This window comes from Schistocerca piceifrons, chromosome 11 (genome assembly GCF_021461385.2).
Source record: "Schistocerca piceifrons isolate TAMUIC-IGC-003096 chromosome 11, iqSchPice1.1, whole genome shotgun sequence".
Lineage (NCBI taxonomy): Eukaryota > Metazoa > Arthropoda > Insecta > Orthoptera > Acrididae > Schistocerca > Schistocerca piceifrons.
In genome coordinates, this window is record NC_060148.1 from 115,225,930 (window position 1) to 115,250,227 (window position 24,298).

A 24,298-nucleotide genomic window follows, 5' to 3' on the forward strand; every position below is an offset into this window, starting at 1 on the left:
CGTGAGAGGAAGGGGGTGACCAGATGGACAAAATTGATGGGTAGGGTATAGGTTTGGAGTTTAAAGAGGAGACTGGGATGCCATATGCGGTTGTAGGCATTTTGGAGGTTGAGGGGAAACAAAAATGTCAGAGCGACGGGAGTTAACCTGGAGGGAGAGAAGGTGGACGAGGTTAAGGAGTTGGTCTTCAGCAGAGAAGGAGGGTCGGAAGCCACACTGGGTAAGGGGGAGGAGGTGGTATTGATTAAGGTGCTGATGGATATGACAGGAGAGGATGGATTCGAAGACCTTACTGAAGATGGGACCACAGGAAGAACCGACAGAAGAGGGTTTTTAGGGTTTGAGGAATAAGAGGATGTGGGAAGTCTTCCATAGGTTGTGATAGAAGCTGGTAGAGAGGACGATATTGTAGAGATCGGCAAGGACAGAGGAAGGAGAAGGGGATTTCTCTAAGGTGGTGGTACAGGGTGTGGTAGATAAGTAATGAGACTCAGTCTAGAAAAACAAATTTATTGATCCAATTTGTACAAAACGTTAATATACTTCAAAGTACTCGCCTTGGGCGTCGACACAACGTTGCCAGCGCGTTTTCCAAGCTTCATAGGCCCCACTGTAGTCCGTTTGAGTTATCCCAGTTAGTGCCTTCGTGACAGCACGTTGGATGTTCGGAATATCGTCGAAACGATGACCCTTCAGGCATCTTTTGACCTTCGGAAATAGGAAGAAATCAGGAGGACTCAAGTCAGGGCTGTATGGTGGCTGTGGCAAAACTTCAATTCGGGTCAAGTAGGAGGTCACGAGGAACGCTGTGTGCGCTGGAGCATCGTCGTGGTGGAGACGCCAGCATTGAGCAAGGTCCTGTCGCTTCCGTTTGACGGCTCTGTGCAATCGCTGAAAGACTTCTTTGTAGAATTCGGCATTGACAGTCTTCCCCTGAGGGACAAACTCTTTGTGAATTAACCCCCACTTGTCGAAAAACACAATCAGCATTGTCTTGATGCGGGACTTTGACATTCTTGCTTTCTTCGGCTGCGGGGATGCCGGTGTGTGCCACTCCGAGCTCTGGGCTTTCGTCTCCGGGTCGTACTGGAATGTCCACGATTCGTCGCCTGTTACTACGTTGTCTAAAAAGTGTGGATTATTTTCCAAATCATTCAACATCTCACGGCAAACGTCCACTCGTTGTTGCTTTTGTTCGGCGGTGAGGACTCGGGGAACCAATTTTGCGCAAACTTTCCTCATCATCAAATCTTGCGTAACAATTTGGTGAACCGTAAATTTATTCACGGAGACCTCATCGGCGATCATTTTGAGACTTAAACGACGGTTGGAGTCCAGGAGTTCTTTCACTTTGGCCACCGTTTCATCCACACGACTCGTTGAAGGGCGTCCAGATCGTTCCATGTCTTCAACGGATTCCCTCCCATTTTTAAATTCATTAAACCACCGGAACACTTGACCTCTTGATAGGGAGTCTTCTTTGTAGGCCTCCGTAATCATAGCAAAAGTTTCCGAAGCAGTTTTGCCCAAGCGAAAGCAAAATTTGATTGCATACCGCTGTTCTATCGAGCGATCCATCTTCAGCATTTTCACAAGTGTCACGGGCACACAAACAACGTAATACGCGAAGATCGACCCTCACTGCACCAGAGCTCCGACGCGACTGCGAACTGGTTCTATTGTTAGCTCAGATCCTCCACCATGTGACATACAGGTGGAGACCGCCCTGCGAGCGACTGGGGCGCCGCGCGGCGGCCAGTCTCATTACTTATCTACCACATCCTGTAAGTCACACAGTCGTGACCAGAGGCCATGTTGCGTTTTGACTAGAGGGCAAGTTTAATGTCTTTTGGTGTGATTGGAGTGTTGTTGTTGGAGGGGGGCAACTGCCCCAAGTACTGGAGACTAGGAGCAAGTGGAGGGACAGAGGTATCGGCGTGTTCCATGAAGGTGGGGAAAAGAATAATGAAAGTGGGAATCATCAGGGACAGAGAAGACCTCAGAAAGGTGGGAAGTGAAGTGGTTGGCTTACTGACGTTGTCGGGAAGGGGCGGTTGTTATGGAGGAGGGGGTAATGGAGTGCAGAATGGGAACCAGTAAGGCGATGGAAGGTGGACCAGTACTCAGAGGAGTTGATACGGAGGGTGGCTTTGGGTCGTGTATCTTTAGTGGGCTTACCAATGCGGATCAAAAACAAGACTAAAGTTGAAATTGGAGTGTCGAAATGGGAATGGTTGAGTGACAATAACTCCGATACGCTGTTGTGGTTACTTTAGATAAACATAAATTGAAATACGTAATAACAAGCTTACAGAGCTGACAGAATAATATAAAATGATAAAATAAATGGAGAACGAAGCCTAATGGACGAAGGAACAGACTCTAGTCACCCTGTGTTCGCGTGGCCTTCAGAATGCCGCATAGGCGAGAAAGTGGTCAGAGGGAAACCGACAGAGGGCCTCATGTACCTTGCTAAACGCCATTCCAAAAAAAGACTGGTAGAAGACTGTACCAATCACTTAATAATAGTGAATAGTAAATGAAATAAATTATATAAACAGAGAAGGGACAATTAAACACCAGAGTAATATCCTCCACGAAACAAAATCAAGTAAATATGTAATGCATTTTATACTTGGTAAAGACAAAACCAAGATCTTATATGAGACGTTCAACGCCTTTTGTGCTGCTGAGATCCCTCAGAGTGGTTGGTGGTCACGTCTTCCAAAAAAGCCCTTTTCAATCTATCCCAGGCATATTCGATAGGGTTCATGTCTGGAGAACATGCTGGCCACTCTGTCGAGCGATGTCGTTATCCTGATGGAAGTCATTCACAAGATGTGCACGATTGGGGCGCAAATTGTCGTCCATGAAGACGAATGCCTCGCCAATAGGCTGCCGATGTGGTTGCACTATTGGTCGGAGAATGGCATTCATGTATCGCACTGCCGTTACGGCGCCTTCCGTAGCCACCAGTAGTGTACGTTGGCCCCACATAATGACACCCCCAAAACATCAGAAAACCTCTACCTTGCGTCACTCTCTGGACAGTGTGTCTAAGGCGTCCAGCCTGACTGGGTTGCCTCCAAACACGTCTCTAACAATTGTCTGGTTGAAAGCACATGCTACATGCATCGCTGAAGAGAACGTGATGCCAATCCTGAGCGATCCATTCAGCAGGTTGTTAGGTCCACCTGTACCGCGCTGCATGGTGTCGTGGTCGCAAAGATGGACTTCCCCATGGACGTCGGGAGTGAAGTTGCGCATCATGCAGCCTCTTGCGCACAGTTTGACTCGTAACACGACGTCCTGTGGCTGCACGAAAAGCATTAATCAACATGGTGGCGTTGCTGTCAGGATTCCTCCGAGCCATGATCCATAGGTAGCGGTCATCCACTGCAGTAGCAGCCGTTCGGTGGCCTAAGAACGGCATTTCATCGACAGTTCCTGTCTCTCTCTCTATCTTCTCCATGTCCGAACAACATCACTTTGGTTCACTCCGAGATGCCTGGACACTTCCATTGTTGAGCGCCCTTCCTGGCATAAAGTAACAATGCGGACGCGTTCTAACCGCGGTATTGACCGTCTAGGCATGGTTGAACCTCAGACAACACGAGCCATGTACCTCCATCCTGGAGGAATGACTGGAATTGATCGGTAGTTGGACCCTCTCCGTCTAATATATGCTGCTCATGTATGGTTGTTTACATCTTTGGGAGGGGTTTAGTGGCATCTCTGAACGGTCAAAGGGACTTTGTCTGTGATACAACATCCACAGTCGAGGTCTATCTTCAGGAGTTCTGGAAACTGGGGTGATGCAAAACTTTTTTTGATGTGTGTATTTTGGAAGCAAAGAATGGGATGCATCACCTGAGTGTAGAAATTTTAAAGGTATCTATAAAAGTATGCGAAAATCATTGTCAGAAGGTATATGAAAACATTAATTTAAATGACGTACTGTAGGGGAAAATGTGACCTTGTACGAAAATTTAGGTTGAAGTGTAATTTTTTGAAAATTTTTTCTTCTTCTCGAAACTGAACAAACAGGAACCAACATAATATCATGTATCTCGGGACTTTTTAAAATATTTTTCCACAGATGTTATGTGTAATACTAGGTTTAAGGTTTTCAGCTAAACTTTTAAGGGAGAGACGCTGCAGGTGAGAAAGCAACTGCATCTGTCATTCTTAGCGAAAACGAAAGTATTTTCAAAACACGGCATTCTCGCCTTCGACTGTTAAAATTAGTTATTTATTATATCCAATACTGTCTGTAATCATTTCTGTTAAATTTTTTATTCATAAAATCTCCCATTGCAATTTCGATCTTCAGCTATTTTCAAGTGGCGCGCACTGAAACTATAAATACAGAGTGTATCCTTGCATAACTTCACTTGCATAGAATGGTACAAGTCCCTGTAGTACTGTGAAATGACACATTACTCCATATTTTGCACGTTGGTGGATGTTGTGTACATAGTGGTATATTCCACCGTGTAAAAATTCTAGGGATTGATCAATGAGAGGATAGGGAACGAAAAAGGTCTGATGAACTCATGTCCGGAAATGCATGTGTTCCATGCTAGGGACCATTTATTCGATCACACATTCTTACAGAGACTGCGGTCTACTACGTGCTGTATCACACATCCACAGTTACAGTATGTCTTGAAAATTGTTTCCATGTACGCGCCGTAGCATGTCCTGCTCACACGTTCACATCGGGCAAGCTGCATCCGGAAAGTGTCAAAGGCAGCATGAATACTCTGCTCCAGTGTCTCCACGTCTGGAATGGGCTCTGCATACACGATACTTTTGAGATGGCCCCCATAACCAGAAATTGCGCTGTTGGAGATACAGAGAAAAGCAGGCCATGTAGCTGGACCTCCTTGTCCAATTCATCGATCAGGGAATACACGGTTGAAATACATCCAGACGTTAATGGCGAAATAGGCTGGAGCACTATCGTGTAGCACCCACATAACATTTCGAATCATCAATGGCACTTCTTGCAGCAGGGAAGGCAAAGTCACAAGCAAGAAACGCCGGTAGTTCCATCCTGTTAGGTGACGTGGAAGGAAGACTGGTCGCTAACTATCCCGGCTGCACCGATACTGATGATTCGCTGTCACCCTTCCTTGGGGGCTCCGCATACTATCCCACAGATGACGGTTATGAAAGTTGAAGATACCACTCGGCGTAAAGGTGGTCTCGTCTGTGAATAGGATGGATGAAACAAATCCCGGAATCGTGCTTGCCTGTTGAAGAAACCAGTGACAAAACTGCTCCCGATGTGGAAAGTCCGTCGGTAGTTAGCCCTGCATACGATGCAGGTGATAAGGGTAGTAGCAATTGCTGTACTGGCAGGCCAACTGCCTGGCACTGACACGGCGGTCGCTTTCCATAGTGTTAATCATATTTTTCTCCAAGTCTGGTATCCGAAAATTTCGGGTACATGCTCCATGATTTCTTGCTTCTTGAAACGACCTTGTCTCAGACCAAACGGCGAAACACTGTTGCAAACATTGAATGCTGTGGTTGCTGTCGGCGGGGATCTCCTGATACAACGTTACAGCCTGCTGCCTTGCCTTTCCGTAAGTAAACACCATGTCGGCGAGGTCTCGATTCAAATACAGAACCATTGTGTACAACGCTGTGTCACGTCCACTACGAGGTGGGTCAGTAAGAGAAGTGAATCGGACGCAACATTACCAGTTATTATGGCAGGAGAGGGTGTTAGGGCATGACGTAGGAGGAACAGTATCACGCTGTAGGACTAAATCACGCATACTGTAACTGTGGCTGCATGGTACAGCACATGTTAGATCGCACTCTCTATGATAAAGTATCATTGAATATTTGGTCCAACTATGTGTTTTCGGGCATAAGTTCATTAGGACTTTTTTGGTCCGTATCCTCTCATCGATCAGTCCCTAGAATTTGTACACGGTGGAAAAAATCACCCTTTATATTATTACACGCTACCGTCACCATGGATGCATTTACACTGGGGGAGTACCCGACTGAAAGAAAGCACCCTCGTTAAACAAGGACGAAGCTATGGTCTCGTAGTTTCTGAGTCAGTGTCAACGAAATAATGAAAAACTTATTTCAGGACCCAAGTATCGCATGCTGGCGCAAATGTAGCTCGTTGAGTGCAAATGAGGATGAGATTTGCTACTGTTCATCAAGATACCTCTTTGTGAAGTTCCGTTCAGGAAAGCTGACGACTGCCGATGGAGCGCTGTGCTGACAACATGGCCTCAGTATGTGTATGGCGGTATCCAGTTATGGCCATGAACTGTGGATGACACGGTGATCGGTTGGTGCCAATGCTAGGGACGAAAACGATGCAACGACATTTTAAAACCTCGACATTTCGACCAAAGATGTCGAGGTTAACATCGTTGTTTTGAATGGCAATGTATCGATGACGAAGGCCAAAAACATCGATATCGTTCAACAGTGGATCATTCATTCCGTTTGTGGATACTCAGCCACGACGCGTCAAGTCTCATAACTTGTACAGTGCTACATTTGCTGCTGAACCTGTGATTTTTGTTCTTTTGAAGTAGTAAGCAAGAATATGGAGTTTGAAAAATATTCGTTTACTACAAATGTTCTTCACTGAACTATATGTTCCAATCAGTGGGTCAAATATAAGTCATTCTCATTGTCCTGGTGCCCATTGTGCAAACTGCCAAGTCGAGAAACAATGGGAACTAGTATTGTAAATATGAGAGAATGAGTGACACTTTTAAAACACACATAAAGAAAAACAGACATATTTTCTCGATGTTGAATATTTCAATTGAAGGTTTGACAGCACTGTCACGAAGTTCCCTCAGGACGTTTATGGCGAAAAACAGATAACCTACATCTGTTCTTTTCTAAGAGACAATATCCACTCCTTCTGATCTGATCATGTAAGCGTAGAAAAGATGTGGAATGCTTTCAAAGGGATAGTATCGACGGAAATTGAGAGATATATACCACATAAAGTAATAAGTACTGGCACTGATCCCCCATGGTACACGAAACGGGTCGTGTCGCTGTTGCAGAAGCAACGAAAAAAGCACACCAAATTTAAAAGAACTCAAAATACCCGAAGACTGCAAAGTTTTGGAAATGTTAGAAATATAGCATGTGCTTCAAGGCGAGATGGTTTTAATAACTTCCACAACGAAACTCTGTTTCGGAATCTGGCAGAAAACCCAAGTACATTCTGGTCATACATAAAGCACACCAGAGACAAGACGCAATCAATAATTTAACTGCGCGATGTCACTGATGACAGTGCCACTAAAGCTGAGTTATTAAACACGGTTTTCCGAAACTCCTTCACCAAAGAAGACGAAGTAAATATTCCTTAATTCCAATCAAGAACAACTGCCAAGATGAGAAACATAGGAGTAGATATCCTCTGCGTAGCAAAGCAGCTTATATCACTTAATAAAGCCAAAGCCTCCGATCCAGATTGTATACCAGTCTGGTTCCTCTCAGAGTATGCCGATACAATAGCTCCATATTTAGAAATTATATACAATCGCTCGCTGATAGAAAGATCCGTATCTAAAGACTGGAAAATTGCTCAAGTCACACCAATGCCCAAAAAGGGAAATAGGAGTAATCTGCAGAACTAAAGGCCCATATCACTAACGTCCAGTTTCAGTATGGGTTTGGAACATATACTGTTTTAGAACGTAATCAGCTACCTCGAAGAAAACGATTTATTGAGACATAGTCAGCATGGATTCAGAAAATGTCGTTCTTGTGAGACACAGCTAGCTCCTTATACTCCCGAAGTAATGAGTGTTATCGACGGGGGATGTCAAATTTATTCCATATTTGTAGATTTCCAGAAGGCTTTATGCATCGTTCCTTACAAGCACCTTCTAACCAAACTGCTTGCATCAGTTGTGCGACTGGATTCTTGATTTCCTGTCAGAAAGGTCACAGTTCATAGTAACAGACAGAAAGTCATCGAGTAAAACAGAACTAATTACCCGGCGTTCCCCAAGGAAATGTTGTAGGCTCTCTATTGTTCCAGATCTATCTTAACGATATAGGAGACGATATGAGCAGACTTCTTAGACTGCTTGCAGGTGATGCTGTCTTGTAAAGTCTTCAGAGGACTAAAACGAATTGCAAAATGATTCAGATAAGATACCTGTGTACTGCGAAAAGTGGCAGATGACCCTGAATAAAGAAAAGTGTGATGTTATTTACATGAGTACTAGAAGATATCGGCTAAATTTCGATTGGGCGATAAGTCAGAAAAATCTGAATAATTCAACTAAACAGTTAGGGATTAAAATTACAAATAACCTAAATTGGAACGATCACAGAGATAATGTTGTGTGTAGACCAAACCGAAGACTGCGATTCATTGGCAGAACACTTAGAAGGATTTTTGGATTGTTTGTGGGAAGAGACCAAACAGCAAGGTTATCAGTCTCATCAGATTATGGAAAGATGGGGAAGGAAGTCGGCCGTGCCCCTTCACAGGAACCATCCCGGCATTCGCCTGGAATGATTTAGGGAAATCACGGAAAACCTAAATCAGGATGGCTGGACACGGGATTGAACCGTCGTCGTTCCGAATGTACTTAGAAGGAGCAACAGGCCTAATAAAGAGACTGCTTACACCACGCCTGTCCACCCTATTCTGGAGTATTGCTATGCGGTGTGGGATCCGCATTAGGTGGGAGTGACGAACGACATCGAAAAAATTCGAAGAAGGGCAGCTCATTTTGTATTATCGTGAAGTAGGAGAGATAGTGCCACAGACATTATACGTGAATTGGAGTGACAATCATTAAAACAAAGGCGTTTTTCGTTGCGACAGGATCTTCTTGTGAAATTTCAGTCACCAGTTTTCTACTCCGATCGTGGAAACATTCTGTTGGCACCCACGTACATAGGGAGAAGTGATCATCATGATAAAATGAGAGAAACCATCCTGGCAGAGAAAATTTAAGTGCTCGTTTTCCCCGCGTGCCGTTGGAGAGTGGAACGGTGGAGACACAACTTGAAGGTGGTTCATTGAACCCTCTGCCAAGCACTTTATTGTGAATAGCAGAGTAATTACGTAGATATAGATCCTCTGCAAGCCACTAAGGGCGATTTGCCCCAGTATGAGCGCTAATTTCTCCTGTCTCATCTTCGTGCCTCCCTCCCTCCCCCCCCCCCCCTCCCCCTAGAATGTATGTTGGCGGCTGTAAAACCGGTCGGTAGCCAACTCCAAAGCCCAGTTCTCTAAATTTTTCCAATAATATTTCCCTCCAGGTATTCCCATTTGAGTTCCCGAAGCATCTCCGTAGTACTTTCGTTTTGCTCGAATTTACCCGTATCAAACCTAACAGTCCAGCTCTAAATTGTGTCGATGTCTTCCTTTAATCCGACCTGTTGCGCACCCCGAACACTCGATCGTGACTCAAGAATAGGCCGCAGCGTCTTATACGTGGTCTCCTTCACAGATGTGCTGTTTGTTGTCGGAGATTAGAGGAGGAACAGACTTCTAGAGATTAGATTATCCAAGCTTCTTTTTCTAAATTCTGTACTAAAATAGTTAAATAGAAAGAAATAGCTTTGATGACAATAAATTAATTTTCTCTGGAAGATTCATTTTATTTAGTTTCGTTATCTGATTTATGTAAAGGTAGTTGATCATCACATCGGTAGGTATCACTGCGCCAAGAGTAACTTAATGTTAGAAAGTTGAGTAGATTTGTGAAGAGATAGGTAACTTTTTCCGGTTGTTGGTGTTTATCTCTGACCACACATAACTTACGCTCTTCTACTGAGATACGTAAAAGTAAAAACATTTCGGCGTGCCTTTTTCTGATATTTCAGAAGCGGCTGTAGGACTCGTAAAATCAACTATGTTTGTTAGCATCGGTGGTTTTATGAACGCTCGTGCAACCCTAGCCGTTGCTCATTAGTTTGGACGTGTGGAGTTTCGTTAAACGATTGATGGGGCAATTGCAGTGACGTTTGTTGACTTCTATGTTTTTACAAATTATGGTACAGTACTGGGCTTTGCTCGGGCATGGTTTGGATGGGTGGAGATTACTTTAATAATCGATGGGGCACCTGCGCCGTTCACGTGTGCACAACGTTTTACTGCCCACGTAAATGGAAGATTCAAGTAATCATCACAAGAGGTGAGACTACAGTGCGTTTGAAATTAGTTGAGACTTTTGACGTTTGGCTCAGCGGTGGGGACGAGACGGCGTTGCCCGGGCAACAGCAACGGCGAGCCGGCTTTCCCTACGACGCCACCAGCAGTTCGGTTGGTAAAGCCACACTGAGGGTAAAAAGTACGACGTGGCGTCGCGCAGAGGCACCAATGTTCATTAGCTCTCGTTCTAAACTGATATATTCCGGCGTTGAAGTGTTCTTTAGCCTCAGGTATTGTGAACGAGTGTTTCGTGTTGGTGCTTTGTTAATGATAACAGTGCAGTACTTCTGAAAACATAACATTCACAATAAAAATGGAGATTCAGGAACACATTCACTGGCTGTGAAGATACTGTTCTGCTGCCAAATATGTATCCAAATTCAACAATAATAATGGACATTGCGCCATACCACTCTGTTGTCAAGGATAAAGCTACAACAACGTAGTGGATGAAACCGGATATTTGGTTCAACGTACAAAGAAATGTTCCACTGGATAAAGTTGAATATAGCATGTATAAGGTGAAGTTAATGAAGCTTGAAATGCTGTATGAGCAAAAAGCCACACAGTACCAGGTCGACAATCTGGCTGACGCCAAAGGACATAGTTTAATCGTCCTTCAGCCATATCACGCTACTTTAAGTGCGACTGAGAATACGCTCAATGATGCTAAAATGCTGGAAGAAGAAGCCATTGGAAATGTTACACCACAGGACAGGCCTCGAGTTGTAAGCCATACCAAGTAGGTAGTTGAGGAGAGATGGATTCACAAAGGACTATGACGAGTTTTGAGTAATACGTAACTTCTCTTGTTGCCATGTTAAAATCTGCTTCTTTTGTCTAAACACAGCACAGTTTACAAATATTCATCTCACTAACATTCTAATGCAGCTGAAATAGCGACAGAATTATGAAATAGTGTGTTATTAAACTAGTAACTGAGGGCAAGCCAGGTGAACAGTTTATGAAACAATCCAGTCTCAGAATAAAATAGACGCCTAACTTCTTCACATATTTTGTCACAAAACACACAGCAGTTCCCGTTTCACCGGATATGGATGGTCCTTAAGAATTACATTATTGCATTGAAAAAAATCAGTAGTTCCTTGATTATCGCAGTTCCACATAATAATCATGGCAAAATACTCTGTTTTTTGTGTGTTATCATTGATCAAAAATCTTGTTCTGACAGCGTGAACAGTTTATGAGATACGTGAGATTTATGATTATTTCTTCCCGGTTCTTTCGCTGGCACGTGCTTTCAGGGTGGAGTGGTTTTCTTACATTCCATTTCCTCGAGACTACAGACACATCACCGCATGTTTAAAGAATAATTCAATTTGTTTTCCACATATCATACAAAGCAACATATAATCAAAAAAGTACAAAACGCAAATTCACCGCGGCCCTTATTTTTCACTAAAAACTAAGAATTCTTTGCTCAGTTTGCTGTAATTTCCCTAATATCGAAGCATCACAATTGACAATATCCCCGAGGGCTAACGAAATCTCCGTAGTTTCTTACAAAGTTGATAAATTATATGATTATGCATGAATCTCACGATATAAAGTAAGAGATTCTTCGCAATCATCACGCCAAGCAGAGCTATAAATAGCCTGGGCAATTATTTTTTTTCCTTTATTGTAATATTGCACCTTATACGGGTGGGCTGGCAGCAGCAATTTTACGCAGATTTTTATTTTGTTTTGTTATTTTTAAACCTGTGACAGGCAGGCCATCAGTGGCAGGAGGAGACAGCGGATGGCGGTTTGCCAGGTTTAAGGAACATCAGAATACAGGAGGTTTTCCACAGGTTGGGGTAGTAGCCGGTGGACAGGACTACATTGTAGAGGCTTCCCATGGTGGAGAGGAAAGAGACAAGAGCTTCACGAAGGTGGCGGTAGGTGACACGATCGTGACCAGGAGCGGTTTTGCATTTTGTGTGGAGTGTAGCAATGAGATTCTGTGTAGTGATAGGGGCATTGAGTTCCGTGTGTGCAATGTTGTCCAAGCAATGGAAACCAGATGTGAGGGGAGGGACAGAGGTGTCAGTTCGATCGCGGACATCCAGGAAGAGGGAGTAATCGAACTGGGGATCATCGGGGATGGAAAAGATATCAGAGAGGTAGGAGGCAAAGTGATTGGCCTTACTGAGGGTATCAGGGAAGGGGTGATCATCATGGAGAAGAGGATAGTAGGGGAGGGTTTAGTTCCGGTAAGGCGACGGAAGGCTGACCAGAACTTGGACGAGTTTATAGGTTGGATATCATTTAAACGGGTGCATGTCTGTCGCCAGTCCCGGCGTTTCTTAGCTGCGAGCAAATTTCGAATGTGTTGCTGGAGTTGCCAGTGGCGTCGTAGTGTGTCCAGGTCATGCGTGTGGAGGAAGGCACAGTAGAGACGGAGAGATTCACGGAGAAGAACGGCCTGTGGGGGTAAAGTAGGACGGTGGGGGTGGATGGCGACAGTAGCGACATGGGCCTCCACGGCCTCAGACAAGGTCTGCTGGAGAAAGGATGTGACATGGGTAACATCGTCAGGGTGGTGGTAGGTGAATGGGTGGCTATCGACCTGGGTGGAGAGAGTATCCTGGTAGGCATTCCAGTTGGTACAGGAATAGTCATGTACATACTTTGGGGGAGGGTCATTACGAGGTTCGGAGTGGGGGTACGACTGTCTGAAATGGTGAGGAGGACAGGGAGATGGTCGCTACCAATAGGCTCCAGGACATCCACCATTATGCAGCCAAGGAGGTTAGGGGAGGAAAGGATAACATTGGGAGTGGAGTTGGATTTGGGACGGGTGTGCTGCGGAATGGGGATGAGGTCACCCTGAAGAGAGGAGAGGAACCGATGACACCGCCGTAACTGGGTGGCGGAACAACTATGGATGTTGAAGTCGGCGGCGATCATGTAGGAGGAGAAGGTACGGTCAATGTGGGAGAGGAAGTCGAAGGGAATAGGGGCGTTAGGGCGGACATAGGTGGTGGCACAGGTGACGGTAAGGCCGGGGAAGAAGAGACTAAGGATCAGGTGTTCAGTGGGGTCGGGAAGGAGAGGTTGGAGCCGAACTGGGATCTGGCGGTGGTGACCAATGGCAACTCCGCCATGCGCAATCGGGAGAGGATTATCGGAGCGGCGAAGGGGGTAAGGCAAAGTGTGGATGGTGTGGTGGGGTTGGAGGAAGGTTTCATTGAGGAGGAAGGCATCCACGCGGTGGGTGGCAAGGGTGTGCAGGAAGAGGTCCTTGTTGGTGGGAAGGGAGCGGATATTGTTGAAAAGGATATGGTGCTGTTGCACCATGACAGGGATTTAAACAAGGGTGTCAAGGCGGGAGAAGGTGAAATGGGCCTGGCTGTTGGAGTAGGTGGCATACATTTTTAGGTGGAAAACGGAACGGGCTGCGAGGGATATCTGTTGGAGGGTGTGGGGGCGCTGTAATGGGTGAACATTTTGGAGGACAATGGTGAGGAATCTGATGATGTCCTCAGCGGTAGGGGGTGGGCGAAGGGAATTTCCAGGAGGGGTGGGGGCGTCCAGAGGGCAGACAGGAATGGTGAGTTCAGGAGTGGTAGGAGGGGATTGGGCCTTACATTTCTGGGAGTAAGTAGGATGAGGGAGGTTACAGGTATTACAGGAGGGGGAGGGGACTGGAGATTGGGGCACTGCCGTAAGAAATGGGCTTGCTTACAGTGCGGGCAGGTGGGGGCCTCGCAGCACTCATATGTTGGGTGTGCATAATACCGCAAGCACCTCTGCCAGTGGAGGGATTGAGGAGGGGAACGGGAAGGGTCAACTTGGTAGCATTGGTGAAGAGAAGGGCACCCTCCTTCAGGAGATGGTCTATGGAGGGGGTGTGTTCGGAAAAGACCCACATAAGGCGGGTGGGGCCGGCTGAAGTGTGGATGCGGTGAACCGCACGCACCTCCAGATGGGGATGCGCCTTGAGATCCGCCAACACCTCCTCCTCCATGATTGTCGGACTAAGCCGAGTGATCACGACGGTGAGGGTCGGCGGGCGATGCGGAGGTTGGGGTTGGTTGGAGGAAGGCAGGGAAGGAGCAAGGGTGAGGGAGGCATTAGGGCCAAAGCCGATGACAGGGATGCGGATAAGATCTGTGTGAAGGGTAGGGCTGGTGGAGGAGATGAGGACCGAATCCTGGCAAGGAGTGAGGAGGGAGATGAGGGTACCGGAAAAATGCTGGCGAAGGAAGAGGGTGAGGTTCTGGGCCTGAAGAATGGAGGGATCAGGACGGGAGAGGAGCTAACGGTAGGAAGAGGGGGAGGAGGAGGAGGAGGAGGAGGGGGCGGGGACAGGTGGGGAGCCATCCATGGCATCCTGGGCAGGGGAAGGGGGACGAGGTGGAACCTTTTTAGATACACAGGAGGCAGGGGTGGCACTGGGGCGTTTGACGGCGGCAGAGGAGGTGTGGGGGACGGGAGAAACTTGAAGATGGCATGGAGTGGCAGGTCCCGGTGCTGGAGTCGGCGCCGGAGATGGTGAGGGCGAAGGCGATGGCGACAACGATGATGAAGACGATGAAGAGGGCGAAGGGGAAAGTTGAACGTGGGCCGTGGCCCTCTGGGCCAACGCTCTAGCGGGGGCCACTGAAATGGAAGGAGCAGAGGGAGGGATCAGAGGAGGCGGAGGCGCAGCAGGGAGGAGCTGGGGATGGGGCAACAAAAAGTGAGGGAGATGGGAGAGTGAGTAGTGGGTGGATGGACTGAGGGGGGTGATTGGGCATACCACATGATAGTGGTGGCGGCGGCGGAGGGATATGTGTATATGATGGCAGTGGTGGTGGCTGTAGTAGTGGTGGTGGGGGTTGACATGGTGATAAGGGGAAAAACATAGGACAGGACAAAGAAGCAAACAAGGGACAGGCAAAGTGACGAGAAACACAGAGTAAAAGGGATGGAGAACGATGAAGGAGACTGGGGCCGAAGCCCCACTCTGCTGCTGCTGATGGGGGGGGGGGGGGGGGCGGCGACCCAGCCGGCTGGCCGGTGGGACGCTGCTGCTGCTGCTGGTGGCTGGCTGGGACCGCTGCTGGCTGGGACCACTGCTGGCTGCTGGCTGGAACCGCTGCTGGCTGGAACCGCTGCTGGCTGCTGTCTGGGACAGCTGCTGGCTGCTGGCTGCTGGCTGGACCGCTGCAGGGTGGTTGGCACCTGCAAATACCTATAGCTTTGATTAGAGGCGGAAAGGCACTATCGAAGGGCGGTATCCTTTTGGATTACCACCGGAGATGCGCTGCTCTTCTACAGACAGACTGATATAGGACAAGGAGTTTGTGATTTGAATGGGTAGAGATGGGTAGAGATGTTTCTGGTTCTTCAGCCACGGTATATGTTTCCATAATAGTAGATTCAATTAACAAAACATGTATAAATTATAATTTCCTGTCCTACATTCAGCAATTATTTGCACGTTCTCCTTTTTTAAATTCTATATGGCGTTGTAACATTGAGCAACCAGTGGCACCGCTCAGCACTGGGAAAGGGATTTATTTTACCGTCAAACAAAAGTGACGAATTCCAATACTAAGCTACCAGTAGCGCCGCTCAGCTGCGGGAATGGGAGTTATTTCGGCGTCAGACCACAGCGCCGAGTCGGGAGTGCAGTTCTGAGGACAGGGCGGATGGTTGCCTGTTTCTTTCCTACTTACAGACAGAGCTGTGGTCTGACATTCTGGCAGTGGGAATGTCAACGTTGCCTTGCCTGCAAACATCGCAGTATCTGAGAAGAAATACATTCGTTAAGCATGTGTATCGAAGAAACATCTCTGCCTACTACAATTATTCTCATTTCTAAAACTCCCTCATGCACCCGTCCCCCTCATGGTGGCATCGGTTCCTCTCCTCCATACAAGGCGACCTCGTTCCCATTCCCTGGCATACCTGCCCTGAATCCAACTCCACTCCCGATGTCATCCTCTCCTCCCCTAACCTCCTTGGCTGCATAGCGGTGGATTTCCTGGACCCCATAGGTAGTGACCATCTCCCTGTACTCTTCACCGTTTCAGACCGTCGTCGCCCCCATCCCAACCCTCGTAATGACCCTCCCCCGAAATACGTCCATGATTATTCCCGTGCCGACTGGAATGCCTACCGGGATATCCTCTCTACCCAGGTTGATAGCCACCCCTTCACCTACCACCACCCTGATGATATTACCCATGCCGCTTCCTTTCTCCAGCAGACCTTATCCGAGGCCGTGGAGGCCCATGTCCCTTCTGTCACTATCCACCCCCACTGTCCTATTTTACCTCCACAGGCCGTCCTCCTTCTTCATGAATCCCGCTGTCTCTACAGTGCCTTCCTTCGCGCGCATGACCCAGACACACTACAACGCCACCGGCAACTACAACGACACATTAGAAACTTGCTCGCGGCTAAGAAACGCCAGGACTGGCGACAGACATGCACCCGTCTTAATGCTACATGTCCTATCAACTCGTCCAAGTAATGGTCAGCCTTCCGCTGCTTTATTGCATCTAACCTCCCCCCCCTACTACCCTCTCCTTCATGATAATTAACCCTTCCCTGACAACCTTAGTAAGGCCAATCACTTTGCCTCCTACCTCTCCGATATCTTTACCATCCCAGACGATCCCCAGTTCGATTACTCCCTCTTCCCGGAGGTCTGCAATCGAACTGTCACCTCAGTCCCTCCCCTCGTACCTGGTTTCCAGTACTTGGACAACATTGCACACACTGAACTCAATGCCGCCATCAATACTCAGGATATCATCGCTACACATCGCATGAAACGCAGTACCGCTCCCGGTCACGGTCGTGTCACCTATTGCCACCATCGTGGAGCTCCTGCCCCCTTCCTCTCCACCCTGGCCAGATTCTATAATGTAGTCCTGTCCACTATCTACTACCCCGACCTGTGGAAAACCTCACGCATCCTGATGTTCCTTAAACCCGAAAAACCGCCATCCGCTGTCTCCTCCTAAGGTCCCATCAGCCTTACCTCGGTCTTCAGCAAGGTCCTGGAATCCATCCTTACCCGACGCATCCACCATCATCTCCACCAGCACCGCCTCCTTCCCGTTACCCAGTGTGGCTTTCGGCCTTCCATCTCTACCGATGACCTTCTCCTTCACCTCACTCATCTCGTCTCCAAACAGCTCAATTCCCATCGCTCCGCTATCTTCCTCTCCCTCGACTTTGAACGCACCTATGACCGTGTGTGGCATTGTGGTCTCCTCTTCAAGCTCCAAACCTTCGCCCTTCCTATTAACTACGTCCGTCTGATTGGGTCCTTTCTTTCCCAACGTCCTTCCTATGTCACCTTCCATAACGCGGATTCCTACACCTTTTTCCACTCTGCCGGTGTGCCACAAGGTTCTGTCCTCTCCCCTCTTCTGTGCCTTTTGTATACAGCAGACATAAGCCGCCTTCACACCCCCATCCAACTTCTCCAGTACGCCGATGACACCGCCTTCCTTGCCCTCGCCGCCACCCTACAGCGCTCCCAACTTCTTCTCCAATCCCATCTTGACCGGTTCACCGCTTGGTGCAACCAGTGGTTGCTCAAGGTCAATCCCTCCAAAACCCAGGCGATCATTGTAGGCAAAACCACCCCTTCCTTCCGCCTCCTCGACTTCTATGTCACCATCTATGGTCATCCTATCGCCCTCACCCCCTCCCTTACGTACCTTGGCGTCACCCTTGACCATCGCCTCTCCTCGACCCCCCATCTCTGGGCAATCCAATGCAAGTCAAGGCATGCTCCCGACTCCGTTTCCTCAAGCTTCCTTCCGGCTGTACATGGTGTCTGGACCCCTCCACCATCCTCTACACCTATAAGTCCCTCATCCGCCCTATCCTCTGCTACGCACACCTTGCCTGGATCTCTGCCCCCCCTACCTTTTACAAATCCCTTCAAATCCTCGAACGCCATGCTCTCCGCCTCACCTATCGCATCTGTCTCCCCTCCCCATGCGGATCCTGTACGACCTTATTCCGTTCCCAAACCTCCTCCTTTTCCTCAAATGGATATGGATCCTCTACACCTCCTCTAAACTACACACCCCTCACCCCCTTATCTCTCACATACTCCCCCACCCCCATCCACTGCCACTCTCCATTTCTCCACCTTCCTTACCCTCTCCCAAGGTGGCTTCCACCAGCTCCTTCTCCCTGATGACGCCCTCCTCCCCTCCATCTACCCCTCCTATCAACTTTGATCCTCCCCTCCCACTTCCTGAGTTTTGTTTTCAGGGCACCCTCTCTCCCTTCTCTCTCCCTTCACTCCCTCCTCCCTTCCTCCCCCCTCCTCCCCCGGGCTTCCCCTACCCCCCACACCTTCATTCCTCCCCCATCTCCTCTGCCATTGGCATCTCTGCTCTCCTCTCTCCCTCCCCCCGCCACCTTCTTCCCCTCTTGGCAGGTCCCCAGACTCGCACACATCAAGTGGACATTCCCATTCTGGAGATCATCGCCATTGATTTAGTGTGTGCTGTTGTGTTTGTGATTCAGTATTTTTCACTGCCCACGCTCCTTCGTTCATGTGTGTCATCTAAATCATCAGTGTTTGTGCACAGCGCCGCCAGTTTTCTTGTTTTCCGTCGAGTGAATGGCTTCATGTTTTTAGTTACTGTATCTACTGTTTTTTAACCACCATTATGTTACTTTTCTGTCTTCATAGATTTTCTCTTGTATTGTACTGCTTGTGGCTGAAGAGTGGAGTAAAATTTTCCGCTTCCAGCCCACCTTGTATGAGGTGCAAAATGACAATATAGAAAAAAAAACCGTCCCCCTCACCTCCGGCATCTCCGGCGGTGCCTCGCAAGAGTACCGCCCTTGGATAGCGGCATTGCCTCTAATCGAAGTGCTAGGGTTTCCAGGGCTGGTCAGACAGCCAGCCAGCCAGCCAGCAAGCCAGCAGCAGCAGTGGTCCAGCCAGCAGCAACGGTCCAGCCAGCAGCAGTGGTCCAGCCAGCAGCAGTGGCCCAGCCAGCCAGCCAGCGTTCCTGCCTGGCAGCCAGCCAGCGTTCCTGCCAGACAACAGCCAACCAGCGTTCCTGCCAGCCAGCCAGCCAGCATTCCTCCCAGCCAGCCAGTGTTCCTGCCAGCCAGCCAGCGTTCCCGGTTCCTGCCAGCATTCCAGCCTCTGCGGTCGCCTCCCGCCAGCGGCAGCGAAGTGGGGCACTCGGCCCCAGTCTACGTTTCGTGCGTCTTCGTCTGTCTTCGTGAGTCCCATGTTTCCTTCTGTGGTTTTTGTCCTGTCCTGTTCCTTTCCTCCTTGTAATCATGACAACCCCCACCACCACTACCACTGCTTCCACTACCGCCGTTGTATACACCTCTCCCACCCCCACTTCTCACCCTCACTTCTCCTTCGCTCTTTGTCGCTATGGCCCCGGCTCCTTCCTCCCGCGACTCCTCCTCTCATCTCTTCTCTCCTCTCCCTCACTCTGTTCCCTCTGTCTCTGCAGCCCCCACCAGCCCCGCTCTCGCCATCGCCTTCACCTTCATCATCATCTTCACCATTGCCATCTCCTTCACCATCACCATCCCTGTCTCCGGCGCCAGCTCCAGCATCCACGTTGGGATCTGCCACTTCCTGCCATCTCCCAGTTGCTCCTGTCCCACACGCCTCCTCTCACCCTTCAGTCACCGTAAAGTGCCCCAGTGGCACCCATGCCTCCTCTGCTCCCAAAACATCCCAGCCCCGTCCTCCTTCCCCGCCCCCCCAGGATGCCATGGATGTCTCCCCACCTATCCCTGCTACTTCCTCCTCGTCATCCTCCTCCTTCTCCTCCTCCTCCTCCTGCTCCTCCCCCTCCTCCTACAAATGCCTCGTCTCCTGTTTTGATCCCTCTCTCCTCAAGGCCCGGAACCTCATGTTACTCCTCCACCATCACTTTCCCGGAGCCCACATCTCCCTCCTCACTCCCCACCGAGACTCCATTCTCATCACCTCCCACAGCCCCACCCTTCACACAGACATCCTCTTCCGAATCCCCATTACCTCATTTGGCCCAAATGCCTCCCTCAGCCCTGCACCTTCCCCGTCCTCGTCCCGCCAACCCCAACCCCTGCATCGCCCGCCGACCCTCACTGATGTGATCACTTGGCTTAGTCTGACGATCACGGAGGAGGAGGTGTTGGAGGAGCTTAAGACACACCCATCCTTAGAAATACAGGCAGTACACCAGATCTTCAACCCTGCCGGTCCCACCCACCTTATGTGGGTGTTCTCAGAACATGCACCATCCATCGACCATCTCCTGAAGGAGGTGCCCTCCTCTTCCATCAACGGTACAAGGTCGACCCCTCCCATTCACCTCCTCAATCCCTCCACTGCCAGAGGTGTCTGTGCTACAATGCACACCCTAATATGAGTGCCGCAAGGACCCTGTCTACCCACGCTGTAAACAGGCGCACTTCCTCCGACAGTGCCGCAAACTACAGTCCCCTCCTTCCTGCAACACCTGCAACCTCCCACATCCCACTTACTCCCAGAAATGCAAGGCCCGACCACCCCACACCACTCCTGAACTCACTGTCCCTGTCCGCCCTCTGGACACTCCCACCCCTCCTGGCAATTCCCTTTGTCCCACTCCCCACAGCTGAAGACATCATCAGGTTCATAAGCAGTTTGAGTTTGTTTGGCAAGAAAGTTCTAACAGAGTAAGGATTAATGTTGAAAGAATAGAAAAGAGGCATAACAAAAAGTTTGGCGTATTGCTAAAGCGTCAGAAGACTAATGTTGTAAAAAGTAAGGATGGCGTGGGACAACATCGCTTTTATGATAGAGTAGCTAACTTGACAAATATCGAATTGAGTGAGGATGAAAATATTCTGCTGAATAAAGGTTTACAACACTATATCACTCCTAATCCTAATAATCGAACCATTACAAGAGCCATAGCTGAAACTAAAATGGCGTGTGAAGCAGATAAGACGACGAAACTAGAAGCTGCGGACACAGCCGTTAAAGTTAATAAAGCGTTATCTAGTCAGTGTAAATCTTCTAATGCCGTCATTCATGAGAGTCGCATCTTAAAAAATCTTAATACAAAGTTTAAAAAAAAGAAGGCAATGGTCATTCGTGCAGATAAGGGTCCTTATATATAAAGAGGACTATATTAAGAAAACGGAGGAATTCTTCTCTGAAAATGAGATAATAGAAGTTCAAAAATACCCAACACAGAAGTTCCAAATAGATTTACGGAAAAAGATAGACAGCTCCCAATTTCTGCTTAAAGATTTCGAAAAGAAATCGCTAAAAATGATAAATCCTAAGCTCGCCCAACTGAGATTGCAGATTAAGATACATAAGAAAGGAAACCCAGTCTGTCCAATTGTTAACAATTTGTCATCGCCATGTTGCAAACTAAATAAGTTTCTTAACAACAAACTTAAAGTGGTGTACACTTTCTCTAGCAATTTCGGGGTGAAAAACAATTCTGACCTTGCTAATGCGATTAAGGATATACATATTCCAATTAATGCGACACTAGCTTCCCTAGACGCAAAAAACCTCTACAGTAGTGTCCACAAAAGAAACTCTTCAAATTATTAAACGTAATCTGCTAACTCATAACAAGATTAGTATTGCAGACTACACAGAATTAATGGAACTTTTAGAATTTGCGTTAACTTATAACTATTTTACATTGAATGACAAAATATATCAACAAAAAGATGGCCTTGGGATGGGCAACAGTTTGGCTGGTATGTTAGCAGACATTTTCATGAAAGACAACATGCACCAAAAAACAGCGTTTACTACAGAAATAAAAGACGCGGACTCAATTAACTATTTAGACCTTACCATTAAGAAGGTTGATAATAGACATAAATTTTCGATTTTCAGAAAGCCTACACGTATAGATACTATTATTGGAGCCAGTTCATGCCATCTGCCTCGATATAAAAGAGCCTTTTTCACCTCTAAGATCCACCGACTTTTTAGATTACCATTGGCCGACAGTGAAATACGCCAAGAACTTAGTATATTAAAGCAAATTGCAGTAGCCAACGGTTTTTCAGCTAAAGATTTTATGCGCCCATACAATAGGATAAAAAAACAGAAAGTAAATAATAGGCCGATCCACAATCATCTAGAAAAAAGAAAGAATAAAGAAAACCTGAAAACTATTCCAATGAAATTTTACAGAAAAATGTCCCAACAAATAGAAAAGTGTTTGAATAAATCTAAGGTTAGATGTGGTTTTCATGTTAACAAGACTCTGAAACTCCGTTTAAAACACAGTTTGAGTAAAGACTCTGATAAATTTGACGGTTCTGGGGTTTACAAAATCATTTGTAGTAGTTGTGACAAATTTTACGTTGGTCAAATTGGCCGCTCTTTTAAAATTAGATTCATGGAGCATTTTCCAGCACATAACAAAACTGCATTAGCAATGCATTTAGGAGAAACCGGCCATACTGTAGACAATATCGAGAGTTGTTTGCGTAATTTACACAGGGCAGAGAAGGATCGCGCTCTCGACTTGTTGGAGGAGTTCGAAATTTACAAGGCCAAAAAGCATGAGCCCACTAGGATGCCTAATGCCTACTTTGCTTCATTTTATAACATATTACGATAACCAAAGAATGCCTCGCGTATTTATACCTAGTCTTACTTGATGAGTTATGTTGAGAACAGAAGGCATTCCCTTACTTCCACATAGTAGTCGCTCTAATCCTGTAACTGATTATCTCCTACCTACTCATGGAATGTATAGCCAAACTATATAATTTTAATTATTGAATGCTTATACGGTCTTTAAACGTTTTCTGTGGGAGACATGTCACGATGTATGTAAAGCCATCTATTGGTTAAGTTCTTATGATCAGTGCGCGCCTGCATAAGATCCTAGTGGCCGACCCTACAGAGGGTGCTGTTCACTGATCTGTCTCTTTTTCAGCTGTCATATAGACGTTTTATATTTCATAAGCAATTTATAGGTTGCCACAGGCACTGTATTACGCTATATTAATAGTTGACCGTAAATTCACCACAAAAAAGGGTCGGACCTATACTCTTCATATATTTCCTTTTAATAATTTTACATGGGTAAATGCATTCATCTTTCAATGTATCACAGTTGGTTTCTATGACAGTCATCAATTTTAATAAGTCTGCTACAATGTGCTTTTATCAGATTATGTTTTTGCGTAAATGATGACTACATATAAGCAAGCCCACAGTAGCGACATCTAGGGAGGATGTAGGCAAACAGGTTTCTGGATGCTACTGTACTTCAGTAGCTAGTTGGCAATAATCACTATATGGACGATGTTGCCTATTCTACACTATATTTTAAATCTATGTAACGATGCTATGCTGATTATATTTATATATTTTGACGATGCCATTATGGCAGTATCACTTTAGGACATGGTGCAAAAAGGTACGTTATACCATATTTTACCTGTACATTTCCCTGGTTGTATGAGAGTGTATTGTGATACATATTGCTGTTTTCCATGGACTTTGCCGTTGGTGTGGAGACTTGCGTACCTCAGCGATACAGATGGCCGTACCGTAGGTGCAACCACAATGGAGGGGTATCTGTTGAAAGGCCAGACAAACATGTGGTTCCTGAAGAGGGGCAGCAGCCTTTTCAGTAGTTGCAGGGGCAACAGTCTGGATGATTGACTGATCTGGCCTTGCAACACTAACCAAAACGGCCTTGCTGTGCTGGTATTGCAAACGGCTGAAAACAAGGGGAAACTACAGCCGTAACTTTTGCCGAGGGCATGCAGCTTTACTGTATAGCATGGAGAGCTGCATGAAACCAGTCTCAGGACTGAAGACGACAACAACAACAACAACAACATTGATGTTTTATGTTAAAAGACACACTGCTTACTATATGCGTCAGCCATGTATTTTAGATCAGAGGATGGTCATTACAAACAGAAACCAGTCATTGTCTAAAGAATTCATTTGTGATCAGAGACTGGAATAAAAAAGCATCGTCCTCCAGAATGTCCACCCATTCCAGCGCCCCTACACCCATCAGTAGATATCCTTCGCCGCCTGATCCGTCTTCCACCTCAACGCCTATGCCACCTACTCCCATAATCAGGCCCATTTTACCTCCTCCCGTATCGACACCCTCGTCTAAATCCCTGTCATGG